We start from the raw sequence: 23,134 nt of genomic DNA, 5'->3' as shown, positions 1-23,134 counted from the left end.
GATTAGATTTATATAGCGCTTTTCAAGGCACCCAAAGCGCTTTACATTGTGTGAATCCATTATTCATCCACTCCTCACTCATACCTGGTGATGGTAAGCTACTTGTGTAGCCACAGCTGCCCTGGGGCAAGCTGACGGAAACGTGGCTGCCAGTCTGCGCCTACGGCCTCTCCGACCATCACCGAACATTCATCCACACATTCATACACCAGCGATGCCAACACTGGAGGCAAGGAGGGTTAAGTGTCTTGCCCAAGGACACAACGACAGATGACTGCGGGAGCGGGAATCGAACCGCCGACCTTCCGATCATTGGACGACCTGCTCTACCGCCTGAGCCACTGCTTATGATGAAAGTATGTAAATTACTGGTAAGAAAGAACCACATTGTGACATTAAACTAAATGAAAGCCTTCACCATCTCCCTCACTAACGAGTTGAGGGGGAGACTGCCGGACAACATCAAAGCATTGCAGTACATGTCAGTTTAGAAGAAACTCTAAAGCACAATAAGAGCCTGGGACAAATAGAAAAAATAGTCAATCTCATTGGCTACTCTCATGTAGAGATAGACGAGATTGTCCAGCAACGGTGTGCCATCCATCTCAGTAAGTGGAATGAAACAGAAAACACACTGGGCTTCTGGAGTGAAATTTGGAAGTTCAGGGATGCAGCTGGTATCAACCCGTTTCGGGAGCTTGCCATGGCTGCTGTGTCTGTGGTGTTCTTGTCACACTCAAATGCTGAAGTTGAGAGATTATTCAGCCAGATGAGCGTGGTAAAAAGAAAACTTAGAAATCAAATGTCTTTGCAGACCCTTAACTCTGTCCTGTATGTCCGATGTGGTCTCAAGTTGTCTGGTGAGGCTTGCTCTGAGTACAAGCTGCCTGATGATGTTTTGCAGCGTTTTGGAACATCAGCTGTTTACTCATTCAAGACCGTTCCCTCAGTTGCTGAACCTGGCATAGAAAGCCTTGACCAAAATGAAGATGATGAACTCTTTCTGTGAGCCAGCACAGCAGGGGGGTCTGAAAACTGTCTATCCCAAAAAATAGTTAAGAATGTTATATTTCTGACAAAACATGTTCATGTTTTACTGTGACTCGTTGTAGGCTTGTAACTGGAGCATAAGGTTAGAAACTAAACTAAAAGTAAGAAAACTAAAGAAAAAAAAAACTAAAAGAAATTAAATAAAAAAAAAGACCTAAGTAACTCTGCCAAGTTGTCTTTTCTGTGTTACTTTGCCAGACCCAAGCCCGGATAAAGGAGGAGGGTTAGACACAGAGCAATTCCACAAACCTTAACAGTCCTTGGTTAAATTAGATATTTTAACATTTAACAATAAAGGACAAAATTGATTTATATAATGTGGATCTCGACAACGGTTATCAGAGCTTATTTTTAAAAGTGATGTCCAATTTCAATGACAAAAATACAAAAACAATAAAACAAACTAAGAATCAACAGAAAAAAATATTTGTAGTTCTAAACATATTTAGGGTGTTTTTGACTCACCTTTTGTCTCTCCACGATGTTCTTTCTTTCTCCTACGATGGCCATTACATTACATGCAAATGGCCAGTTATGCAGACTAGGCGATGACGTCATTTAGCGACTTCTGCAGACTTTCAGGACAGCCAATAGCTACTTTCCTTACTGAGGAGTTGGCAACAGTGGCGGCTACAGACGGAGCGGAGAGCTGCTGGACCTTCAGACACCAGAATGGAGGAGCAGAACCAGGACCAGAACCCCACGAGGAGGAACAAAGCGGGATCATCTTCTGATACCACCGGTCGGCAGGTCAGTGTTGAGGACACTAAAGACACGAGGACGAGTCTCGAGGCTCCGTGTCTCATCCGTTTGTTCTGGTTTTCTATCAGAGGTGAAAAAGAAAAGTAGTAAAAGTTTGTGTTTTCATGTTTTTTCCTCATTAAAACCGCAAAGTATCCGCGTTTCCTCTCAGACAGAACCCAACGTAGGAGCTACGTCTGCAGTACAGAGGAACGGAGATAATATATCACGTTACTTTTACACAAAACGTTCACGTTGTCTCATAATTCCGAGCGTCCGAGGGGGGGCATCACACTTATTCAGGGGTGCATACTTTTTCAACCTACATTTTATATGACTTAGGATGAACAGTGGCTCTGCGGCTACTCCTACAGTATTAACAAATCATTTTCTCCCACTAGAAAAAGGAAAGTTCATCCTAAAATATAAATACACACACACACACACACACACACATATATATATATATATATATATATATATATATAAATAAAACAAACAAAATACCATAGTGAAGTGCTGAGTCCATTTAATTAACTCAAAACTCAAGAACAGCAACAGGGTCTGGGTCATACAGAGAGCAGCACCATACAGCTTCACTTCTCTTTTAAAAATAAGCAAAATCTGAACACTGGATCAAACATTCAAGCTGGGCAAGGTAGCTACAGCAGCTAGGGAGCACAAGGAGCAGCACCAAGCCGTATGACTCATCTGCATGATGGAATAAACGTGAGTAACGTTGTCAACAACAACATAAGCACCGAGCTCCCTAGCTGCTGTAGCTAACCCTCCTAGCATGACTGTTTACTCCAGTGTTACTGCTGACAACGGTCCTTATGTTTCCATTAGAAGTGGAGCTCTATGGCACTGCTTCCTGCTCGCTCACGCCTGTCCGTCTTGTAGTTTTTGGAAATATGCTCATGCCGATGACGGCAAAAAGCAGCTAATCTCAGCAGCCGGACCGGTGAGCGTAATCGTTTGACCTAATGAGCCGCCCCCCTCCGTTTGTAATTGGCTAACATGTTGCCTTTGTTCATTGGTTGGATTGTAGGATTGACACATCAAGATAGATAGTTTGAAAGGAAGATGGATACTCCGATTAAAAAAACAAAACCCAGACCCAAATAAAATAACGAAAAACTGCTTTTAGTCCAGGGCGGGCATAGCTGAGTCCATGGGCGGGCACGGCCCCCCAATGCCCGCCCATGCCGACGGGTCTGGTTACTCCTGATAGGAAATGTTTCTCCTGGACGAAGGAACATGAACTCATTCAGTTGGATCCACACCAGAAAATAACAACATGTAGGTGACTTCAGTCCTTGTTTGAATGTTGTTCCCTCAGTGAGGTTTTTAGTTCCTCGTATCCTCCTGAAACACTGAGACAATCTTACTGTAACAGTCCAGTAACCTGCTGGAAGAAGTTCACAACCACACTTCTGTCAAGATGACCTGTAATGATTGTTAATCTCAGTTAGTTTACTTGATATGATAACATGCAGAAAAGCAGAACTTTACACGTTATTTAATAGTTTTAGTTCAACTCCACCATTTTAAATTAGCTCTACGTAACTTTTTATTTACTTTTTTACTTTAGTCAAAACCTCTTTTTTCTAATAAATAAGCTTTTTCTATATTGGACTAAATGTTTAGTCCTTTTCTTTAACACACAGAGTATTTTCTAACATCAACTTCAGGTTTGTTTCATATTTCAGATCATGTTTCATTATTCTAGTAAAGATTTACAGGTTTCTGTCCTTTACACGGGATTTCAATAGTAGATTTTTTCTGGTAGTATTTTCCCCTTTGCCAGATATAGTATCCCCTAAACTATAATACAGAGTTTCAGTTTAAACGTAAGTGTTTTTATTTATTTCTCATGTTTACACACATGTCAGCTCATCTGTGGTTATTCTAGTAAATATGAGGAGATTTAATTTTTCTCTACTAAACTTGTTTGTGGATTCAGATTCTGGTCGACTGTATTTTCCCTTCAGCCAGAATCTGTTTCCCCATAAAACTTTAGTAAATAAAGAAGAAACGTCCTCATATTTACTAGAGAAATGAAACATGATCTGTGTGTAAAATAAAACAATTCCAGTTTTAACACACTGGTCTTTCTAGAAAGGGGATCCTGGTTTTGATAAAGTAAAAATCCAGCCATAAACATCGACCACAGCACGTGTCTCTGCTTCACTTCCATCCATTCATTCATTTGCTGTCCCTGCTTAGTCCAACACAGGGTGGTGGGGGGGTGGAGGCCATCCCTGCTGCTACCAGCTGAGAGGCAGTTTCCACCCTGGACAGGTCACCAGTCCATCACAGGACCAACACAGAGACAAACAAGCTCTCACTCACTCCAATGGAGAGTTCAGAGACATCAGTGAAGCTAACATGCATGTTTTTATGTGGACAACATGGAAACTCATCCCTGCTTCACTTTAGTAAAGAAAGTCCAAACCTCTGCACATGTACAAGAGTCAGAAAAGATGACGTGACGTTTCTGCTAAATATCACCTGGAGAAGGGACAGAAATGATGTCAGAGCAACTTTCTTGGAGGGAAAACGGGATGATATTTACTAGAGTAATGAAACATGATCCAGCCTGCGTGTAAATAAAAAGCTGATGTTTGAACAGAGATTGGGCTTCAAAGAGAGACAATATGACCGACTGTATTTACAGTATGATGGGATGGAACTTTCTGCTATCAATGCAAAGACATTCAGATCGTATTTTCCCTTTATGGAGGCCACGTTTTGGATCAGAAACATCCAGAAACAGCTTCTTATTTGCAGTGGAAACATGGACTAAATGTATTAAATACTGTTATATTTCATATCAAGTAAACGGAGCCAAAGAGAGTAAAAGTCCTTCCAGGTGATCTGGATGGTAGTTCGGTTCTAAACTTCTCCAGTGTGTTATTGGACGTCACTTCTTTCCAGTATCTGTGTCATCAATGTCATGACGTTCATGCATTAGAACTTTGTTAAATGATGATGAAGCTGATGTTGGAGGAAATGAGAGTTTAGGCGACACTATGATTGTTTTAATGTTTCAGCAGCTCTTCTCACTTATTAGAAACCAATAGTTTAAAAGTTGGTCCAGACTCAAGCAAACCTCAGTGAGGGAACAACAAGCCTCAAACAACAAGTGAAGTGACCTGCATGCTGTTATTTTTCTGTTTCTGTGGTGAAATAGAGCGTAGTCAGGAGGATCCAGCTCTACTGAAACTCAGAAAGTCTCTGCTTGTGTGGAAATGTGTTCTTCTTCATCTCAGACCTGTTTTTACTCTCAGATATGAGGCTGAACATACAAATTATCTCCTTCTTCTCCTTAAGAGAGAAAGGGACAGAGCGAGATGTAAGACAAGAGTCCAGATAAGACCGTCTTTTACTGGCTGGAGAGATCTCACAGTACAGGTAGGATGCAGGATGGATGCAGGATTAAACGTTGTTAGGGGCGACGTCTCTGAGATAATCTGTAAGTTATGTTTTACGTCTTTAACCACTTTTGTTTAAGTATTTTGTTACTAGATTCCCTCCAAGAAGGAAAATGCTCATGTGACACACTTGTCTCTGTTATAATCCTACCAAGAAATCTGTTTTAAAGAAATAATATAGATTTTACAATTATCACCATTATTATGCATTAATTACTTTCACCACTCTATAAATGTGTAAAAATCACATGAACACCTTTTATAGGTCTTTTAGTTTCTCTCTTCTGGTGCCAACATCATAAATGATATAGAAGCAAAGTAAAGGAACCAGTAGGGGTGTGTAATATCACACCGTTCACAACAATACTGGTAGAAAATGTGACGTCACATGATCACACTTTTCTGGTACTTTTTTAACTGCGCCTCAACCCACGCAGAAACGTGAACAAGGGAAACATGGAAGATATATAAAACGTACTGTATCCGACCTGGAAAAAAGGGGAAAGGGCTGTTTTATAATTATTACTGAAATTACTTCATTCAGTGAATTAACAATAAAGGGACATCATGAATCAGAAAGTGGACTGTGGTGGACTGGTGACCTGTCCAGGGTACCTGCCTCTCAACCTGCTAGTTGCTGGGAGGCTCCAGCTTCCCCTCAACCCTGAACTGGACTAAGCGGTATAGAAATGGATGGATGGATCAGAAAGCTGTCCAGCCTGCATCTTATAAGATCCAGAGGAGATAAGTTCACAGTCAGACAGGAGTACAATACTGAACATGATTCCTGCTTGTTGGTGTATCCTAGCAACGGGCCTATTGCATAACAGTCATATATACTGAACCTTTCAGCAGCATTTTAACATGTAACATCAGTGTTGGCAAAGATGAACATCATGAACCACATGGTCCTCAGTTTCAGACCCAGCAGCAGCAGCAGGTCATCATCACGTTCCAGATGAGGCTGAAGTTCTTCAGTTTTACAATCAATCACCTGCAGCTGCTTCAGAAAGAACCATCTCAGTAACACTGACATTAACTTTAATTCTATTGTATGTTCTACTATAAGCAGGTTCAGATAATCTTATCTTATTTTACACATGTTGTATTCATTTCCGTATTTTCTCACCACCTCGATGCAGCTCATGATTAAGTCCCCAAAACCGGCCAAAAGCCAGTCCAGCAAGGCGCCCAGGTCTAGGTAAATGATTATTGGAAATTCCCCGTGTCTTGTCTCAGTTGTCACTTCCTTTGTGTGATTACATTTCAGTGTACAGGCATGATTACACGCTAATTCCCTGGTTTGTATGTTCCTCTTCTCCCTGGTTGGTGTGTATCATCTCTACGGATTCTGAACTGAAGGGAAAGTTTGGTGCATCTTGCGTTTGTAATCTGGTGGTGGGAGCCAGTTTGACATGTGAAAGCGTTGTCCTGTGGTAATCCAGACCAGTTTCTTTCCTCCAGGTACCAGCAGCTATAGTTTCTGTCTCAGACCAGCAGCACCGGTGGTGATCTGGGAAAAATGAGTCTGGAGACATTTCGTCGGCTCTATGGTGCAGCTTGACACAGGTCCGTAGCGATGGCGAAACATTGGACTGTAAGCCACGTCCTTCACTAACACCCTCACCACACTCATCATACCGAGCAGGAGAGACACGCCCCTCTAAAATTGGTGTCAGCCCGTAACTTGAGAGTGTTTGCAACTGGCGTTGAATTAAACCAAAGGCGGGGGAGGAGTCTGCAGCAGAGCGCTGCGATGCCAGCGGCGCCTCGATTTATAGCTGAAAACAACACAAGAGTAAATTAAGGAGGAAATAATTTAATTTTATGATCGTTGAAAACCCAGACGTAATTGAGATAAAAATTTGTTTAGTCACCCAGCCCTACTTTCATCTCTCATAACTGGTAACCTGCCCATTACAGCGTGGGATATGATACGTCTGATAATAACTAAATAATTTAACATCATGTGACAACTACACTCAGCTGTGAAGTTATTGTCACATTTTCAGTCTCCATTATTTTCCTTGAATGACTGAATTTGTGAGAAAAAGTTTTCTTTTTAACTTTTTAAATGTCCTGATGAAAGCGTTTCATTCAGCGGAGTCACTTTAAATATTCTTGAAGTTCAGGTCTCAGATAACGTGTTGATGTTAATAAAACCTACAAAGAATATTGGATCCATTTTAAGCTGTAATACAACTCCTAAATTACTACAATGATGATGATTCAAGCTCGTTCAAGCTGTGCACGTTCTTGTGATGGACGAGACGTCCTGTCGCGGTAACCGGAGAAGGAAAAAATATCTGGTTGTTCTCAGTGAAGCCGCGACTGTTTTTCCCTCTTCACCTTCCTGGCAGGCAAGGCCGGATTATCCAATGGGCATAATGGGTTACGCGGCCCTAAATGAGCAGTTAAAAAAACAAGGCTTTAAGTTTAGATGTGGAGGCAAGATAACCAATAAGAAGCACGTCGATACAATTTGTAACCCTACAGAAACTATTTGATTGGTAGGGCGCATTTTTGGAAACCATGGTAACCTGCCCCCCCCCCCTATCCATCGTCTTCAATGCTGAGAACTAACAGCCTACGAAAATCTCGTGTGGACCGTGTTATCCGGGGGGTTGTAACACCTCATCTACCTGTTCTTATGTAAATTCATGACATTAAGAATTTACACAACTTGCATTCGGCTTGCTGAGCCACCCAGAAGACGTCACTGCCATCAATCAGCTGATAACGCAGTGAAAAAATGCCGTCTGCAACTCTCACGCACTGGCATGAGACTCGCGTTTTTGAGCGACTTCTGGGGCCGCATCACTCCCGGTTCCCGGTGAAACAAATAAATAAATAAGTCGGGAACGGGCATACGATATGATTCTAAGTGTCTGAGAAGAAATAATAGTAGATGTAAAAAGGCGCCAGCAGCGCTGGTTCATCCACTGCTCAGCGATCAGTCTGACACGCAGCGATGAGTGGAGATATTTCAGATCCACAAACAGCAACGATGCGCCGTTTGATGTGTGTGTGTGAAGCCAACAAACTTCATTTAAACATCAGAGAATCTACCATACAACAGCATGACGGGGCCTCAACACAGGCTTTTCACTCGCCGTCACAGAAATGAGTTGGAATCTGTAGTGATGAATAGTCTTTGTGTTGAATCTTTATTTTTGTTCCTACATTAGATGTTTCTAACATTAAAACGGCAACACGGTCATTTTAAGTTTTAAAAATTTACATATTCGATAACTTTGTCAAATAAACCATAACCATAACCATAAAGCCTGGCTGGTACCTGACTCTTCCTAAAACTACATGAATTTTAATTCAAACTATTTTGCTTTTTGAAACATAAAGCACAGAGTAAATATGAATATTTCTACCTGTTTTGGCCACATCTGGTTATTTTTGAACACACAGGATTTTGCATTGTTCTGTTTCATTTTCCCCGTCGTTGTGGTATCAGATGATGTGGAAGTTTTCACATCCACATCATCAAGAAGTTCACTGAAACACAGCTCAAAGCGGTTTCCTGCAGCAGCTCACAGAGGAACTCCAGCCAGAGTTTACGGAGGGAAAACAGACATAAATATTCTTGCCAGGACCGCAGTCGTATCAACCACGTGTGTGAAGAAGCATGTGAATAGTTGTTGTCATGACAATCTACACTATTTACTATAAGGTTTAAAACAGCTATTGAGAAGTCCATCCAGAGCAGATCAGGTCTCTTCTTCTGCTGCAGCAGACGTTGCCTCATGTGTTGCTGCTTTTCTCCAGCTTTGTGCTGCAGCCACTTCTAGACTTCATAGAATAAAACAAGATGATTCATAACTTATTGGGGCTTTTACTCTACGTGAAAACTGTTATATTTGACCTTACAGATCAGTGGAAGGGAAGGTAACCACTCTTTCGCACAGAATCTCTCAGTGAGAGTGAAGCCAGCAAAGTCCAAGCTCTTAGTGAACTGGGGCATCTTGTGTCAGACCAGGGTAGCGCAGCTCCAGGTGTTTTAGAAACCCCTCCTCATCATCAGGTGATCGGATGAGTCGGGGCGCTGCCAAAACGTCAAAGAAGAGCTTGGAAGCTTTTTTGAAGGGAGCTAGTCAGTAGTACCAAGACAGATGTAAATGCAGAAAGGTTTTTATCTGAGCTGAGCAGCTATCTGAATAGCCCACCAATAGACAGTGCCTGTCATCCACTTATGTGGTGGAAAAGACACACAGTAAAACTTTCCCCACATCAGCAGATTAGCCAGGAAAGTACCTATGCATTCCAGCTACCAGCTCTTCATCTGAAAGGTTGTTCAGCACAGGTGGAAACACAGTAACTTGTCAAACGTCATCCCTTACACCCCACAACTGTGAACATGTTAGTGTTTCTAAAAAGAACTCTTAAAACTTGAAGAAATGTAGACAGCTTCTACCTCCATGCACAGTATTCAGCCACATGTTATTTTTTATGTTTACTCAAGGGTTTTTGCAATTTTGTGGACAGTATACATGGTTATGCCTGCCTGTCCAGTTGATAGGAAATTGTTCCTATTTTGAATTTGCACCCATAAAGTGCAGTTTTTTTAAGTATTTTGTCTAGCGTCAATTATATTGGTAGTTTTATCGTTATTGCAATTTTCAAAATTTATATCGTGATATATATTATATATCTTTGGCCATATCACCTTGCCCTAATTGGTATTGTTGTGAACGATACGATATTGCAAACCCCTATTTCTTACTTTATTTTGCTTCTTGTTACGACCACTCACTCGTCTAGGGGTGAGAGGGGGAATAACAAAAGGTATCGGATGTCAACGTCAAACAATTTATATACACTGCTCAACAAAATTAAAGGAACACTTTTTTTTTATTGGGCCTGGCATGAAATCAGTTAAACCTGTCTGATAATTTTTCTGGTTGGTTAAGCAGCTGAGGGGCATCGTTAATCCTTTCAGCTTTATTGGTGTTCAGGGAATTAACAACAGGTGCACCACAGTGGCAACAATCAGAAAACCCTCAAAACAGGACGGTTTTACATGTGGAGGTCCATTTCAAGTTTCTCCCTCTGATCTTTTTGGCTGATTTTTCACTCGTGCTGGTTTTGGCTTGAGTAATCATCTCTACTGGCAGTATGAGGCGATTCCTTAACCCTACAGAAGTTGCACAGGTTGTCCAACTTCTCCAGGATGGCACATCCACACGTGCTGCAGCAAGAAGGGTTAATGTGTCTCCCAGCACAATCTCCAGAACATGGATGAGATTTCAGGAGACTGGTGTTATATCTCAGGAGAGCTGGACAGGGCCGTAGAAGGTCCCTCAAGCCATCAGCGAAGACTGATACCTGCTCCTTTGGGCAAGTAGGCGAACAGGCTGAGCACTGCTCGTGCCCTACAGAATGACCTCCAGAAGGCCACAGTGGTGTGAATGTCTCTACCCAAACAATCAGGAACAGACTTCATGAAGGTGGCCTGAGGGCCCGACGTCCTGTAGTGGGCCCTGTGCTCACTGCCCAGCACCGTGGAGCTCGACTGGCATTTGCCGAAGAACACCAGAATTGGCAAGTCGCCACTGGCGCCCTGTACTTTTCACCAGACGAGAGCAGGTTCACCCTGAGCACCTGTGATAGACGTGAAAGAGTCTGGAGAAGACAAGGGAGAACGTTATGCTGCCTGCAACGTCGTTCAACATGACAGGTTTGGTGGTGGGTCAGTGATAGTCTGGGGAGGCATATCCATGGAGGGACGCACAGACCTCTACTGCCTAGGAAATGGTTCTCTGGACTGCCATAGGTATCGAGATGAAATCCTTCAACCCATTGTCAGACCCTACGCTGGTGCAGTAGGTCCTGGTTTCCTCCTAATGCACGACAATGCCCGGCCTCATGTGGCAAGAGTATGCAGGCAGTACCTGGAGGATGAAAGGAATTGAAACAATTGAATGGCCTTCACGATCCCCTGACTTAAACCCAATAGAACATGTGTGGAGGACATTATGTTTCGATCCATTAGGCGCCGCCAAGTTGCTCCTCGACTGTACAACAGCTCAGGGATGCCCTCACACAGATCTGGGAGGAAATGCCACAAGACACCATCCGTCGTCTCATTAGGAGCATGCCGCGACGTTGTCAAGCATGCATACAAGCTCGTGGGGGCCACACAAGATACTGAAAAGCATTTTTGAGTTGCAGAAATGAAGTTTTTGAAAAATGGACTAGCCTGCCACATCTTCATTTCACTCTGATTTTAGGGTGTCTACACAATTGAGCCCTCTGTAGGCTGAAAACTTTATTTCCATTAAAAGACTTGGCATCCTTTGTTCCTAAGACATTGCCCTGTCGTTATTTGTATAGATATCCAACTTCATATTGAGATCTGATGTATCTAATGGTTTCTTTAAAGTGCTCCTTTAATTTTTGTGAGCAGTGGTATATATATTTATTTACAATAATAACAAAAGAAACATACAAACCAAGGGTAGAGTGCCAAAAATAAGAATACCAAACAAAAGGAAAAGGCACTATAATCACTTTCAACGAAACAATGAAATAAAACCAAACTCCGACCAGATTGTAAATAAACCCAAAACAACTTAAAATGTCCTGGACACTCAGGTGAGTAAAAAGGAAGCTTAGCTGTAACCACTAATTCAACAATCAACCAAACAAAAGGGGAACAAACTCTTACTGGAGGCAAACCGCACTCAAAACAGTACAACAACCTAAATGGGAAAACAAACAAGCATTGCTCACAAACCCACCAGGGTAACAATGTTTCAAACAAACGAAGCACTCGCAGGTGCTGTTAATTCTCAACTAATCCTGTGGCAGGCTGTGTTGTATTCTCACACAACCGCGCTGACGGAAGGTAGATCCAGTCCTTCTATAGTGGATACGTCTCAGGAGGGCGGTGGCTTAGGAAGAGCGGAGCCACAGTCGTCCAATCCTGGGATGAGAGGAGAGGAGCAGCAGCTCACGATAGACTGGCCAATCACCTGCAAGCAACCACACACTTACATTTACATGAACGAACACAGGCTGACAAGCAGGGCCGTAACACTTCTATATCATTTATGATTTTGGCACAAGAAGAAAGAAATTGATGAAAAAATGAATAAATTTAAGAGGTGTTCATGTATTTTTTACAAACTGTAAAGTGGGTGAAATTAATTAATAAATAACAACTGTAAAAATCTTGAAGCTATATTATTTCTTAACTAGATTTTTTTTTTGTAGGATTATAATCAGGACATCCCTTCCAAGTAGATACACACATACTTCCAAGTATCTGTATGTTCAGCATCAATTTTGAGACTGCTTCACATTAAATCTGTATTTTAGAGGACGTCCTGAGTCTGAGGACAGTTGGGAGGAGAAAACAGTACAATATTTGAGTTTAAAAAAAAAAAAAGTTTGATCTGAAATCTAAAAATAAATACCCCCACATTTCTCTACTTATTAGTAGAATTCCACAGACAAGGAATTACATAACCTCCTGCTGCTGTGTCTGCAGTGATCCCAGCTGTAAATAAGAATCAGTTTGTGGTACCTACCAGGATGTTTGAGATTGAATAATACTTGCCCATAATACTTAAAGTTTGGGTAAAATGTAAATGTTTTCTTTCTGCTTATTACAGAAACATGGAGGCCAAAGGAGACCTAAACATCAAGGTGGTCGAGGCTGTAAGAAAAGTCTCACTGGTGCATCACGACCAAGAGAGATGTTGGAGGAGTCACACTGGAAAGAAACCATACACCTGGGACCAGTGTGGAGCAGCTTTCACTCAGTCTAATAATTTAAAAAGTTCACAATCGTATTCACACTGGAGAAAAACCGTACAAGTGTGACCAGTGTGGGGCAGCTGTCACTACATCTGTGCTTTAAAAGTCACCATCGCATTCACACTGGAGAGAAACCATACAGTGTGACCAGTGTGGGCAGCTTTTAGTCATTCAGGTGATTTAAAAAAACACCAACGCATTCACACTGGAGAGAAACCATACAGTGTGACCAGGTGTGGGCAGCTTTCACTACATCTGGTGCTTTAAAAAAGTCACCAACGCATTCACACGGGAGAAAACCATACAAGTGTGACCAGTGAGGAGCAGCTTTCACTACATCTGGTGCTTTAAAAAGTCACCAACGCATTTCACACGGGAGAAAAACCATACAAGTGTGACCAGTGTGGAGTAGCTTTCACTACATCTGATGCTTTAAAAAGTCACCACGCATTCCACGGGAAGAGAAACCATACAAGTGTGACCAGTGTGGGGCAGCTTTTAGTCATTCAGGTGTTTTAAAAAAACACCAACGCATTCACAACTGGAGAAAACCATACAAGTGTGACCAGTGGTGGGGCAGCTGTCACTACATCTGGTGCTTTAAAAAGTCACCATCGCATTCACACTGGAGAGAAACCATACAAGTGTGACCAGTGTGGAGCAGCTTTCACTACATCTGGTGCTTCAAAAAGTCACCAACGCATTCACACTGGAGGAGAAACCTTACAGGTGTGACCAGTGTGGAGCAGCTTTCACTACATCTTGGTGCTTTAAAAAGTCACCAACGCATTCACACGGGAGAAAAACCATACAAGTGTGACCAGTGTGGGGCAGCTTTCAGTCAATCAAGTCATTTACAAAGTCACAATCGTATTCACACTGGAGAGAAACCTTACAGGTGTGACCAGTGTGGAGCAGCTTTCACTACATCTGGTGCTTTAAAAAGTCACCAACGCATTCACATGGGAGAAAAACCATACAAGTGTGACCAGTGTGGGGCAGCTTTCAGTCAATCAAGTCATTTACAAAGTCACAATCGTATTCACACTGGAGAGAAACCTTACAGGTGTGACCAGTGTGGTGCAGCTTTTACTGAATCTGGTGCTTTAAAAAAGCACCAACGCATTCACACTGGAGAAAAACCGTAAATGGGCCAGGAGGACGGTGCAGCTTTCATTCATTCAGACAATTAAAGAAAAAAAATTATACCAAATGTTGTGGAAAAACTGTAATGTGTTGCTGGATTAAAACTTCATCAACAAAGGTATCACTAAGAAGACCTGTGAAGTAAAATAAAATGATGTTGTGCCTATCTGTAAACTTTTGGCAAACGGTGGGGGGATTTGCAGCCACTTCTTTGTAAATGTTTAGTAAAGTTATGGATTTTAGTCATAGAAAGACGACCCTCCCTCTGAAGAGAAACTGTTCTGCAGCTGTTCTGTATCAACTGTGAGGTGATGGTTGCAACATATTTGTGTTTGAATTAAATCATACTGTATATAAATATGTACTTTGTTAGTCACAGAATTATTAATAGATTAGATTCATTTAGCGCTTTATCAAGGCACCCAAAGCGCTTTACATTGTTGTCCGTTATTCATGCACACACATTCACACACTGTTGGTGGAAGCCAAGTTGTACAAATAATTGAGTTGTTTACAGTATGTCTGTCAGGTTTCTGATTCCTGTTCATGGGGGTATTTCAGGAAAGTCGCTCGAGAGACGCCTGAAAAAGTCAAACCAGCACCATCTTCTATTGAAGCATCATGTCGTTCTAGGAGCACAGTTCAGCCTTATTTCATCCAGACTGACTCAAGACAGACTTTCATAAACTCAGTGCACACACCTGGGATGTCGAACAAGTCCAAATGAATGATGAAGGGAAAAGTTTAAATGAGGGGACAGTAGAGGCAGAATGAAAGAAGCATTCTCATCAGCGGATCAAACATTGCTGATTGATCTGTATGAAGAATAAAACGGCACCAGAACCTGGCGAGATGGTAGCCAATAACAAAACCAGGAAGATGGTATGGCAGAAAGTTGAATCAATGTATTTCCCTAAACCTATACAAGATTTACCAGGTAATGGTGGCCCAGTGGATTGAAAGGTGGTTTTAGGCATGGTTGACCCAAGTTTAACTCAGCAATCTGGCAATAATGGAAATAAGTAAATGGAGTTAAGATGTGTTTTTCTGACTCCCATGTGACAATGAGCTGGCATGGTAGTCAACACTTGTTGACTAAAACCGTTATATTGACCACATAAACGTAAATCATCTTGAAATCACACTGACAGGCTGTAACAGATCATGGAAGTAATGATAGCAGCTGCAGTATAAACATTGACCAAAATACTAGCCCACTGTTGACGATCCCCACTACAGGAGAAGGGACCGATGGAGTGGGGAGCCAGTTTCTGGTTTTCTATCCGTAGGGGAGGTCCTTGGTGGAGAGCCAAACCTTCTGTCCCACCTGATATCCAGGGACAGGAACCCGACGCCTATTCGCCTTCCTGGTGTACGCAGCGGAGGCGTCCAACCAACGCCCGTCGCCACACCGTTGACCAACGCTGGGCTGCTGCATGGGCCGTGTGAACCCCAGCCTCCCTTTCCTGAACCTGGAACACGGGCTGGTAAACATAGACCATATAGAATGGGGGACAAAAAAAAAAACAATCCAAACAAAACAGAATGAATATACACTGCTCACAAAAAATTAAAGGAGCACTTTAAGAAACACATTAGATACATCAGATCTCAATATGAAGTTGGATATCTATACAAATAACGACAGGGCAATGTCTTAGGAACAAAAGGATGCCAAGTCTTTTAATGGAAATAAAAGTTTTCAGCCTACAGAGGGCTCAATTGTGTAGACACCCTAAAATCAGAGTGAAATGAAGATGTGGCAGGCTAGTCCATTTTTTCAAAAACTTCATTTCTGCAACTCAAAATGCTTTTCAGTATCTTGTGTGGCCCCCACGAGCTTGTATGCATGCTTGACAACGTCGCGGCATGCTCCTAATGAGACGACGGATGGTGTCTTGTGGCATTTCCTCCCAGATCTGTGTGAGGGCATCCCTGAGCTGTTGTACAGTCTGAGGAGCAACTTGGCGGCGCCTAATGGATCGAAACATAATGTCCCACACATGTTCTATTGGGTTTAAGTCAGGGGATCGTGAAGGCCATTCAATTGTTTCAATTCCTTCATCCTCCAGGTACTGCCTGCATACTCTTGCCACATGAGGCCGGGCATTGTCGTGCATTAGGAGGAAACCAGGACCTACTGCACCAGCGTAGGGTCTGACAATGGGTTGAAGGATTTTATCTCGATACCTTATGGCAGTCAGAGAACCATTTCCTAGGCAGTAGAGGTCTGTGCGTCCATCCATGGATATGCCTCCCCAATATCACTGACCCACCACCAAACCTGTCATGTTGAACGACGTTGCAGGCAGCATAACGTTCTCCTTGTCTTCTCCAGACTCTTTCACGTCTATCACAGGTGCTCAGGGTGAACCTGCTCTCGTCTGTGAAAAGTACAATTCTGGTGTTCTTCAGCAAATGCCAGTCGAGCTCCACGGTGCTGGGCAGTGAGCACAGGGCCCACTACAGGACGTCGGGCCCTCAGGCCACCTTCATGAAGTCTGTTCCTGATTGTTTGGGTAGAGACATTCACACCAGTGGCCCTCTGGAGGTCATTCTGTAGGGCACGAGCAGTGCTCAGCCTGTTCCGCCTTGCACAAAGGAGCAGGTATCAGTCTTGCTGATGGCTTGAGGACCTTCTACGGCCCTGTCCAGCTCTCCGAGAATAACCACCAGTCTCCTGAAATCTCCTCCATGTTCTGGAGATTGTGCTGGGAGACACATTAAACCTTCTTGCTGCAGCACTTGTGGATGTGCCATCCTGGAGAAGTTGGACAACCTGTGCAACTTCTGTAGGGTTAAGGAATCGCCTCATACTGCCAGTAGAGATGATTACTCAAGCCAAAACCAGCACGAGTGAAAAATCAGCCAAAAAAGATCAAGAGGGAGAAACTTGAAATGACCTCCACATGTAAAACCAGTCCTGTTTTGAGGGTTTTCTGATTGTTGCCACTGTGGTGCACCTGTTGTTAATTCCATGAACACCAATACAGCTGAAAGTGATTACGATGCCCTCAGCTGCTTAACCAACCAGAAAATTATCAGACAGGTTTAACTGATTTCATGCCAGGCCCAATAAAAAAAGTGTTCCTTTAATTTTTGTGAGCAGTGTATATACACATATACATATATACACACACACAAAAGACATTAACAGTGTAATATTTTAAAACAGTTTGTGCAGAGTAGGGTTGTCACGATATTAAAATGTCAAACTTGGTACCGATTCTAAGGATGGTGCTTGATAATACTATTTAGTACTAAAGAGGGGGGGATATTCCTTTAATCTAAGTCAGAACACCACAATAATAACGTAATATAAGGAATACAATAAAAATATATAAAATACATTAACAGCTTAAAATAAATACATAATTTTAAAGCTCCTTTAGTTTGTGTAGATAGTCCAAAAGCCGGTGGGTGGACGGGCTGGGGGTACGGAGGAGGGACCAGACCAAAGCAGAATAATCCAGGCAAAAAAGTTTAGGCAGAGGCCGTGCAGACAGCAAATTTGATTCAGGCGGTCGACCAGGGAAGCCGAGAAGATGGGGGCAGGGTCATCTGTAGGCCGAGAGAACTGGAGTAGGCTCCCTGGAGGATGACCCGAAGGACGAGTAGACTGGCCCCCTGGCAGACAGCCAGAGAGCTGCATTGACTGGAGCCGGATTTCTGGAGGACGTGCAGACTGGAGCTGGGAGGTGCACTGCGTGGAGCCGGATCTCTGGGAGGCGCGCTGACTGGGGTTGGAACTCAGGGAGGCTTGCAGACTGGAGCTGGTCTTTAAGCAGGAGCACAGACTGAATCACTGGAAGACAAACAAACATTTATATGTCATCTGGTCGACGGCTAGGACAGTCGCACAGACAGAAGCTTAGTCCCTAGGGGACTCTGTAACATCCATATTATGGCGAGCCCAGGTGCCAGAGGAGGAGCGATCTCCCTGACGGTGTGGAGGCAGGGAAGTGATCTCCTCGGTGGCGTGGGCCACAGGTGGCGGCAGAAGAGCGATCTTCTTGGAACCGGGAACCAGAGGCTGGTGAGGAGCGTCTCGACCTGAGACCCCCTCGGAGCCGGAAACCAGAGGCTGGTGAGGAGCGTCTCGACCTGAGACCCCCTCTGAGCCGGAAACCAGAGGCTGGTGAGGAGCGTATCGACCTGAGACCCCCTCGGAGCCAGAAACCAGAGGCTGGTGAGGAGCATCTTGACCATAGAACCCCCTCAGGAACAGTAACCAGAAGAGAGGCGTCTCGACCAGGGACCCCCTCAGGGACAAGCAAAATGGACCTGAGTGCCGGTGTCGGACTGCTGAAGAGCTGAACAGGACTTGGCCGCTGGCGTCAGACGCTGCAGAGACGGGCAGGACCTGGGAGCCATCGTGGGGCGCTGAGGCACTGGAGCAGAACTGGGAGCTTGTGGCAACACCGGGAGAGTGGACCTTGGAGCCGGCGGTGACACTGGAGACGTGGGCTGTGAAGACAGGGGCTCAATCTCTGTCCTAGCAGTGCTGTGCTCCACCCAAGCCTCTTCCAGCAACTCAGCAACACCCAGAGAAGACAGAAGTATAGGTTTCGTACAAGGCAGTTTGATAAAGTCTACAGCCACACACAATCTCTCCCAGGGCCAGTGTTTTCTGCAAGAGTGTCAATAAAGGTTTTTGACTACCTTATGCAGCTGCCAAGATGTCCTCAGACAAAAAGGAGGACCACTGGGTCCTGATTATTGTCTGCTGGGTCCATGGTTGGTCAGATCCTTCTGTTGTGTGTGGGTGGGGGTGAGGACCCAAACTCAGGCGGATCAGGCAGGAGGCAGAATTGGTGCAGACAAAAGTATTTATTCTCCTAAAAACTCAGGAACGGGGAAACACACGTTACAGGGGATGAACATCATAAGGATCTGACATAGACAACTGAAAACCAAGGGGCAGACCAAGTGTTTGTGAAAGGACAAAATGGCCAAAAGATAGAGGTGTACAAGAGGACATGGATGCTGAAGTGCTGCTTCAGTGCCATGATTATGATGTGAAAGCAGAACCAGCAGCTTTAGGCACAGTGCGCAAAATCATGGTGCTCAATAGGATTTTCACTTTTAAGGTTTGCCAGTTACCGTCATCTACTTACATTTTGACATCACACTGAACCCCCAACGAAAAAGGCTTGTGCATGCTGGTACACATCATCTGCCTCCAGTGCAACAGCAGCTCCTGACAAGGTCATGAATCCACAACATCAACCAGTAGGAATAGTTTATACATCAAGTTATTTGTTAAAATTTTAAAACAGCTTTCTGCCAAGTAGTTCTTGAAAACACTCTTTTTCAATTTAATAAAGTCAAAATTCTCCTTTGTTGTAATTTACCACTATTCCTGCTCCACTTCACCAGAACCAATGTCTTCCAATAGTTGTTTGAACTGCTCCTGTTCTGATGCACCTGTCTCTCAGTCTGAAGGAGAAAGACCTCAGTGACCGTTTTCAAAATTCATCAGTCCACCATAAGCAGGATCATCAAAACCTGGTTCAATTTTTTGTGCACTTTACTTGGCGCAGTTGGGATATGGATGTGTCCTGATGTGATTAAAGCCTCAATACCAAATGTGTTTGGAAAGACCCAAGTAATTTGTGACTGTACAGAGATGAAATGTCAGATGCCTTCATCTTTACAGAGTGAGATGTTTTCACAGTACAAATCCCACTCTGCCCTGAAAGGAACGTGTCTCCACATCGTGCGATCACTCGTGTTTCTTCATTGCATTCTGGCTCTATTAGTGACAAAGATCTGGCATTATCCTGCTTCTAGAAAAAGATATGGTCATTATGGTGTATTTTAAAACAGATGACCTGTTGCCCTTCAAAGTTTACAAACCACCTTTTCTCAGTAAAAACTCAGAGCTATCACATATAGTGCTGTTCACTCAGGACATTGCATGTTAAGGATACATGGGAAAGGGCAATTTGACACATCAAAGAGAACAAAATATTTGACACCATCATCCCCTTAACCATTGCTGGCAGTGGCATCCAGCTTTTTTGCAGTAGCCTTGGGTGATGGCCTCACCCAACTGCCCAAAATGCAGTGACAGCAACTCTCTGACATGATAGACATCCTCCAGCCTGTCATCAGGGGATAGAATTTCATCATTATTATCTCAACTGGTGCTTTTTCTGTTCAGTTAAAAAGTTATGGTTAAGTTGGTTCAAAGCATTGTTTATGTTGAAATCAAAATTTTCGTTATTACCAGTAACTATAGCTGTTGCACACTACATTTTGAATCTGTCATTACTGTGTCAGAGTGTTTATGAATAAAGCCACTGTGTTTTTGGTTATTACCAGGATTCCTATGGGAAAGCCAGGTAATTTAAGTATTGACAAGAGTTTTATTCTAGTGTTGTAAATTATTAAATGGGCTTTTTAAACGTTCATCAATACTCAAATGACGAAAAGTCTTATTCCATAGAGATAAACACAGAAACAGGTCTTGATTACACCCTAATTTCACTTAGGCTCCATATCAGGCACTGTTGAAACTGTGGCAACAGCTTCCTTTGAACAATATACCATCCACTCCAATGTACAATTTTTGGCATTCCCACATGGAATAAGGACTTCAGTATGTGTAGCCTGCCAAAGTCTAGTCCATTTTACTTCATGTACTCTGCCACCTTGTGGTGATTCAGTACCAGCAGCTGTGTAAGGAAATAGAATATTAGAAGTATTCCTGCGCTGTACTGATGAAACAACTTTTCTAGACTCCACCATTAAATTTACTATTGAGAAAACTGTGCAAAAAGACCTACCCACTGGAAAATCAGAATGAAAATGCTGATTTTCCCCTTTGGCAGATTAAGTTGTCCACCATGTTATGACGGCTTGGCACAGATAAATTGCAGACGTTCAACGTAACTTAGCCAGCAAGGAATAATAGCTATGAACAGTTCACAGCACTGTGAACAATCATTATAATTCCTGGTTACTTGTTACCGACTAGGCTTTAATTTCTATCATTTCTATTTCTATTTATTATTATTCCATGTGGGAATGCCAAAGATTGAACAACATACCATCCACTCCAATGTACAAAGGAAGCTGTTGCCACAGTTTCAACAGTGCCTGATATGGAGCCTGAGTGAAATTAGGGTGTAATCAAGACCTGTTTCTATGTTTATGTCGCCATAGAATAAAATTATTTGTCATGTCGGTATTGATGAACGTTTTTTAAAGTCCATTTAATAATTTACAACACTCTACTACCTCTGGCGGCTGAGCTGGCTGGGTCTCCGGCGGCTGAGTCGGGCTGGAGCTTCAGGCGGGCGGCCAGACGGATGCTCAGGCTAGAGCTCAGGCGGGCGGCCAGACGGAAGCTCGGGCTGGAGCTCAGGCGGGTTGCCAGACGGATGCTCGGGCTGGAGCTCAGGCGGGTTGCCAGACGGATGCTCGGGCTGGAGCTCAGGCGGACGGCCTGAAAGCTGCACGAGCTGAGTAGACCGATTCCCTGATGCTGACAGGGGCTGGATCTCTGGTAGGCAAGCTGACAGGGGCTGGATCTCTGGTAGGAGCGCTGACAGGGGCTGGATCTCTGGTAGGAGCGCTGACAGGGGCACTGGGAGACAAACGTTAATAGTTCTGGCGGCTGACCGGGGGGTTCACACAGACAGAAGCTGAGTCCCTGTCAGGCGACCGGGGAGGTCGCACAGACAGGAGAGGGGAACAGGAAGAAACCAGAGGCTGAAGAGGAGCATCCCGCTTGGAGACCCCCGCGGAGACCGAAAACACTGGTTGAAGAGGAGCGCCGAAACTGTCGACCTCAGATACAGGAGCAAACAAACTGGGAAGAACCATTGGCTGGAGAGGAGCATCTCGTTTGAAGACCCCCCTCGGGGACTGAAGCCACTTGTCGGAGAGGAGCGCCGAAACCATCCAAACTCCTCGGAGACGAGAACCTCTAGAGGTTGCATGGACCCTGGAGCTGACCTCGGATTTGTAAGCACCGGGCAGGACCGTTGCGCTGGCGTCGGAGGTAGAACTGGAGCAGCATGTGGAGCAGACCGTCCGAGACCGAGCAGGAACAAGCCGGGCATTGGCGTCAGATGTGGGAGAGCTGGTGAAGACCAGGGAGCAGGCACAGGAGGCTGCAGGACAGGAACAGGACCGGGGCTTGTGGTGTTGGACGCTGTAGAGCCGGGCAGGATGGGAAAGCAGGCGTAGAAGGCTGCAGGACTGGTGCTGACCTTGGCTGTGACGTCGGATGCTGTAGAGCCGGGACTGACTGTTGCTGTGGCGTGGGACACTGTGGAGCCAGGCAGGACCGAGGTGGAGGAACAGGAGGCTGCAGGCCAGGACAGGGGAACTGGAGGTGACACTGGGGGTGTGAGCCTGGGAGCTGGAGACGGACACTGGGGACGGGAGTCTGGGAGCTGGACCTCGCTGGACCTCTCTGGATCAACAACCTGGAACCCTGGAAACCCTGGAACCCGGAACGGAGACCAGTTGGGGGGAGTTCTCACGTTGGGCGATTTCTGCCTCGTTAGAAAACGCCGGACCTGCAGGGGGGAATCCTTTCTCCTTACGTAATTCATTCTGCTTTGGGGCGGACTTTCTCTTACACATGGACTCCAAGGAGACAGGATCACGTTACCAACACTTTTATACACAGACAGAATAATGATTCATACTGGTACCGATACTGGAAGAGGTAACAGGGTGTTGAGGAAGCCAGGAGTGGAGGAGACGTGAGTCCAACAGGAGTGTAGATTAAGGTCCAACAGGGAGCGACTGTGGTGCTGGAGTATATGAGGGCTGGAGAAACAAAGGAAGACAGGTTGTGACAGGTTGGCTTAATGCTGATGAGCGGATCAGGAACAGGTGGTGGAGGATCAGGGACGTGAGGATGGAATGGAGTGACTGGCTGTGAGTTGCATGACTGACTGTGAGTGGTATGACTGGCATTAACATACATACATATATATATATATATATATATATACATATACATA

General features: G+C 44.1%; 1 long non-coding RNA gene across 1 annotated transcript; it reads left to right on the top strand.

Annotated features, from left to right (window-relative positions):
* Nucleotides 1–13,971: 13,971 nt before the first annotated feature.
* On the top strand, nucleotides 13,972–21,287 carry LOC121635628. The gene is made up of 3 exons (XR_006009488.1): nucleotides 13,972–14,145; nucleotides 19,247–19,251; nucleotides 21,278–21,287. It is a non-coding gene; the product is annotated as an uncharacterized LOC121635628 (long non-coding RNA).
* Nucleotides 21,288–23,134: the final 1,847 nt, after the last annotated feature.

This window comes from Melanotaenia boesemani, chromosome 24 (assembly GCF_017639745.1).
Source record: "Melanotaenia boesemani isolate fMelBoe1 chromosome 24, fMelBoe1.pri, whole genome shotgun sequence".
Classification (NCBI taxonomy): domain Eukaryota; kingdom Metazoa; phylum Chordata; class Actinopteri; order Atheriniformes; family Melanotaeniidae; genus Melanotaenia; species Melanotaenia boesemani.
This window is presented reverse-complemented; position numbering and strand designations above follow the sequence as displayed.